A 5,602-nucleotide genomic window follows, 5' to 3' on the forward strand; every position below is an offset into this window, starting at 1 on the left:
ATAGTGCTCTGGCCAGCCCTTTTTCAGGTCGTCACCCTTCTACCATATAATACTCCCCTCCCTTATTAGGTTGGAGGATTTTGATTTCTCGGCATACGTTACCTGTGCTGCAATCTACCGCAGACAATATGTATGAGAATAACGCAGATCCGTGAATTCTCACTGAGACATATTGAAATTTGAAGTGTAAATACTATATAACTGCGTTTTGGGGTTTCTGATTATATATTTATTAATTATCATTATCACAGACATTATCATGATCTTTAAAATTTGTATGATAATTTCTTTCTACATAAACAACATTAAGTTATATGACTGTGCATATTCAACCGTGGAATTTAGTTGAGCGCCATTGATGTACTTAGTAGTCTGAAGCATTTCGTTTATGTTTTCTGAGGTGATGTTAAGTTTACTTTTCCGCATGATCTGTCTATATGACCGCATGACGGTAATAAAATGAGCTATATGCTTAAAATTTAGCATGCAACCTTAGTGAAGCCTATTATTCGACACGTATTGTAGCGTACTCGTACCTTTTATACATAAACAAACAATAGAAGAAATGGATGTGGTCCATGTAAAAACACGCGAATAGTGAAGCATGTAAAGTTAGGATTGTTTTAGGAGAATTCACAATACACTATGCTGGACTAACTTATCTCGTAGTTGTGTTCATAGATTCTAATAATTCTGACGTAATATATACAAATTAAGTAAGTTATTTTTGAATTGGTATATATGTTGAACTTTAGAATTGAAAGGATAGGGTAAATTTTGCTCAATTTCCACCAGAAAAACAATAAAACCCATAGGCCAGGTATTTTGAAAATCATAAAAAATTTTGCAGAATTTGACGTCACTATGGATTGATAAAATACCAACATATCGTGACCTAATGACAACTGCAGTAAATTATAATTTAAAGAAAAAACAGAACAAGCTCATTAAAATTATGTTAAAGATAAATATACCTTTGGATTTTAAGAAAAGTTGTCTATAATTTCCAAGCGTTGCTGGATTGTTCTTCAATACTATGTCCTTATTTTATTTCAGCTGTGCCACAGAGATTTAATTGAGACATTTTACACCAGCTGGCTTTATTACATGTTATGTGTTATGTTTACATTCAGTTTTCTTATTAATAACGTGTTTCTAACATATTAATTTGTCGTTTCTAGCAAATCAAGAAAAAGTATAAAAAAATTTTGCAGTAACCTATTTCGGAGACGTAAATTATTCAGATTGCTCTAGGGTGAATCATTGTTTTACTTAACAAAGCATACAGGCGTCTTCTGTATGAAAACCAATTTTTAAATTTTCGACATGTTGTCGTAGTGGCTTGATATAACGTGGATTTATATGTGCATTGCTGTCTCCCAGTGAGAGGTTACAACAGTTAGTGAAAGTTAACCCACTCGTCAACTGAAATATGGCATCCTTACTAAATCTTCAAATCCGAGTGTCCGCAAGAAGAACCTGAAGTTCCCCTTGGTACCTCTCCAAATGGTAAATCAAAATAATTTATTTGTTTCCTCGATTTTAGCCCTTGCTGCGTATATATAATTTTATGTTTATCATAATTAAATTAGCATGAGTTACAAAAACTATCATTAGCCTACAAAATAATAAAACAACTTAACTGTTGGTTTTTATAAAATATTAATAAATTCGATATTTTTATAGGATAAAAATTACACTGACACTTATAACATTTAGAATTCCTCTACTTCCCAAAGTGGTTTCATTAGCAAACTGATAACATGCGATCATAAATTTTAAATCTTTGGTGTTTCATTTAAAGTGATAACCATGTATGTAGCCTTGTTATAAGGGTATTAATTTACCTTTTATGTTAGGGCGAGGTAAGGTTTCACGTTAGAAGCGGCACTGCTTTTATTATTTTATAATAATTTGCTTGTAGTTGTGTTAAAAATTAAATCTTTTCTGCGTGAGAATAGGGTATATGTGTAATTTACTTTAACAAGCGTAAGGACTCAACATAAAAATATGATAAATTACACTAAAGTTGGAAAGACTGATTCATAAACTTCATGCACGGCTAATATAAGTGATGACTAAAACGCGTTTCATTCTTTAGAAAAATTAAACAAAGATATTTTTAATGTTATTGCAGTCAAGTCAGACAATCTTCAATATTGTTCTTTAGAACACGCTATAAAATATGCATAAAAAGAAGGGAAAAAGCGCACTACAAGGAAGTAATGTTAAGAGAAACTAAATGACGTGGATGTCGTAACAATCCAACTCTATAATCACAGTTTACTATAGGAAATAACAACTAATCGAAAGTAACGTGCTTTGCAGGTTTTTTTGATGTACTCTTAACTATTGCATCCATAGTAATACTGTTAGGAATTTATAATTAATTGATAAGTAACAGAGAATCCACTACTCAACTATTTATCCCTGCAAACTAACTGTTGGTGACATTTTAGCTAGGCTTAATATATCATATGTCTCTACATCGGTCACAGCATCCAGAGATTATCATCAAGTTATCAATTGTTTATACAGTGTTCACGTTCAAGTACAGAAACTATTCGATCCAACCATCTAAGATCTTCTCTAAGATTCTACAAAACAACTTTGTGATTTGTTCTCTAATTTTAACCGAGTTAAATGCCTGATTACCAAACGAATTAATAAGTGAGATTATGTATGTTTAGATCATCCCGTACGTTTGGAATAAATGATATTCAAAATATGAAATAATTTATAATTACCACTGATTTTAATACAGCCTCACTAAAGTTCCTCTAATCATCAAACGTTTCCAGTTAAAATGTTGTTCCGTTTCAAAAGTTGCATTGATTTTTATCGCTTATCAAGTAATGCGTCTAATGCATTGTGTGTAGAATCAACTGGATCTTCTCACTACAAATATTTATAAAAAAATAGACATGTAATTTATTTGAGAACTAATTCATTACCTCAAAACATATTAACTAAATTAAAATAAAACAATAAATTGGGCAAGTTCAAAAACAGTGAAATCCTCTGTTATATTTAAAATAAATACTTAAACACATGATCCCTAATACGTTAATTTTATTTAAAGTCCGGTCACTTAAGGAAACATTATTCGCTTAGAACATTTATCTGTTACTTTGGTAGTTAAATAACTAATTTGTGCAACATCTGGTGTTTAATTGGTAGCATCCTTAATTTGTTGTAAGTTAACATTGTTTATGCACATCACTTCAAAAGATTATTACTGTGAAAACTAAGGGCAAGTAAGAATAAGTAGTCCAAGCCTGAAAGATAGAAAAGTATACAACATAAAACACGTTACATTAATTGCAACCGACCGTCAGACACAGAAACTAAGTGTCAAATCACCATATATTACCTATTTACTATATATGTCAGGTAATAATATAAACGGAAATAATCGGAATCACGAAGGAGATGTATGTGAGATCTATTAAAATGTTAGTTTCAAAATATTTAATGACCAACCTTGTCAGGGATTGAGAACACCTGTGCTTAAAACAGTTGCCGTGCATTCACCACCGATAAGCGGTGAACCAACAGCAATGAATGCGACATTGTTAAGCGCACCCAGGTTAGAGTATTCCATGGTAGTAGGGCCAGTCCTTGGGCAGGTCGTCACCCTTCTACCATGGAATTCTCCCCTCCATTATTAGGTTAATTAAGTCATATATGTCGGTTAAATCACGCGTGCCGCTATCTAACGCAGACAATAAGCATGCACGATACAATAAATAATCTACATCCGTAAATTCTCACTCAGATGTTTTGAATTTTAAAGTATAAATACTTGAAAACGGCGACTAATTGTTTCAGAATATATATATATATATATATATATATATATATATATATATATATATATATATATTTTAAAGATTATTACTAATTATATTTTTAATTTATAAATTTATTTAATCAACTGTACTGTTTCAAAGGTTGTGATAATAACTAAAAGGTATGTAGTGTAGTAGATGGAGCCCAAACAGCAATTAACTATAGCTAAATATACGGTAAAATAAGTAAATTATATTACTTCTGCTGTCCTACAGGTATTAAGTCAAATTCTTGAGTTGCTACAATCTAAACTCAAGGCCTAATTTTCAACATCAATATTCAGAGAGCATCTACAGCCATACATACAACACTACATCTAAGTTATATTCAATGAAAAATGTGATTTTTTGACTTATCCATTTTCAGAAATTTCCCATCAAAACGACAGAAGCTCAGCCGTGGTGTCAGGGTCATAGATCGGAACAAGACCGAAAATTTATGCTGCTAACATTGTCCGTATTAACTTGAAGTAAAACTAATCAGGATTCCACTCTACTGAACAATTTTTCGAAAGTATTAGATTTTAAAATTGTGTTTTCATGGTAACTAGGAATAATTATTGTTAGTTAAGAAATGGACCAATCCTGCAGCTAAGTATATAGTTGTATAAATACTAAGAAAAGATAGTGTAGATCTTTGCACTAGGATATGAAACGTTCAATGTGTACTTACGTAATGCTATGGTTTGTAAATAAAATAATATCAGTTCCTTGTGTTTTGGCCATCAAAAATATACATGTTTTTGTTTTGGAAACTTTTTCCTCAAAATCCGTGTTAATGCGCTGTTTTCCTATAAATAATTTGAGGGATAAATCAGGATTGAATTAAGACACATTCTGAATATATGTTTTTGATTGTTTAATCCAGATGTATAGGTTGGTTATAAATAAGGTACTTTGAATAAAGGTAGTTTGAACGTAAATGCGAATTATATAATACGCATTTGAAAGAAAAGGTTTTATTTTACATAGGATAAGTAAGAAAATATAATTATATAGATTTATCTTACCAGAGGAAAGATTTTCATTTCAAATTCTTTTCGTCTGTAAATTTCTTGTAAAAGTTATAATCACACAACGGCTGCAATTTAGTTATGTAGCTATTTAAAAAGTAATCTTACAATCCTTCTGTTAACTTTGATGTAGTATATTTCGAATTTAATTTTTCATTATTAAATAACGTCGTCTTTATCTTTATAAAATCGAGTTCAAATGTATAAAAAAATGTAATCGCATCATATAAATTAAGTACTAAATCATTTAATACTTTGTGAAAATTGTAATGAATTTTTGCACTTTTCGTCTAATTTGAAATAAAAATTAATTTATCTAACAAGGAGAGCCATGTTTTTATATCTCTATACAAATTCTCGGACAGTTTTATTGAATTGGAGAAAATTAGATTTAAGTTCAATATTTAGTTGTCATTTATTTTGGGGGGAAATTATATAAGGTATATTAATTATAGACACATCTCTCTCCAAAGTTATTTTTTAAATTTTGTTCCAGCGTTAGTTTTTAATCTCGTTTGTATAGCCGTCCTCTTTGTACATAGAATGCTAAAAGAATAAATAGTGGGATTATTCCACTGGCACTGGCACGACCTATTTTGTAAATAGCTGGAGCAATATGTTTGGTTTATTTTATGTTGGCTATTATTTGTGTAAGCCCTTTTCTTGTTGTTCTATATCCTCTGTTTTCTATATTTGTGTTATTGTGTGTTTTTTTTTAAATGGAAACAAATTTAATCC

General features: G+C 30.5%; 1 long non-coding RNA gene across 1 annotated transcript; it reads left to right on the top strand.

Moving 5' to 3' along the window:
- The first annotated feature begins 1,128 nt into the window (after positions 1-1,128).
- Positions 1,129-4,340, top strand: LOC124370960. Its single transcript, XR_006923224.1, has 2 exons — positions 1,129-1,509; positions 4,219-4,340. It is a non-coding gene; the product is annotated as an uncharacterized LOC124370960 (long non-coding RNA).
- The last annotated feature ends 1,262 nt before the right edge of the window (positions 4,341-5,602 follow it).

The sequence above is a fragment of the Homalodisca vitripennis genome, unplaced genomic scaffold (genome assembly GCF_021130785.1).
Source record: "Homalodisca vitripennis isolate AUS2020 unplaced genomic scaffold, UT_GWSS_2.1 ScUCBcl_704;HRSCAF=3280, whole genome shotgun sequence".
In the NCBI taxonomy this organism is placed as follows: Eukaryota; Metazoa; Arthropoda; class Insecta; order Hemiptera; family Cicadellidae; genus Homalodisca; species Homalodisca vitripennis.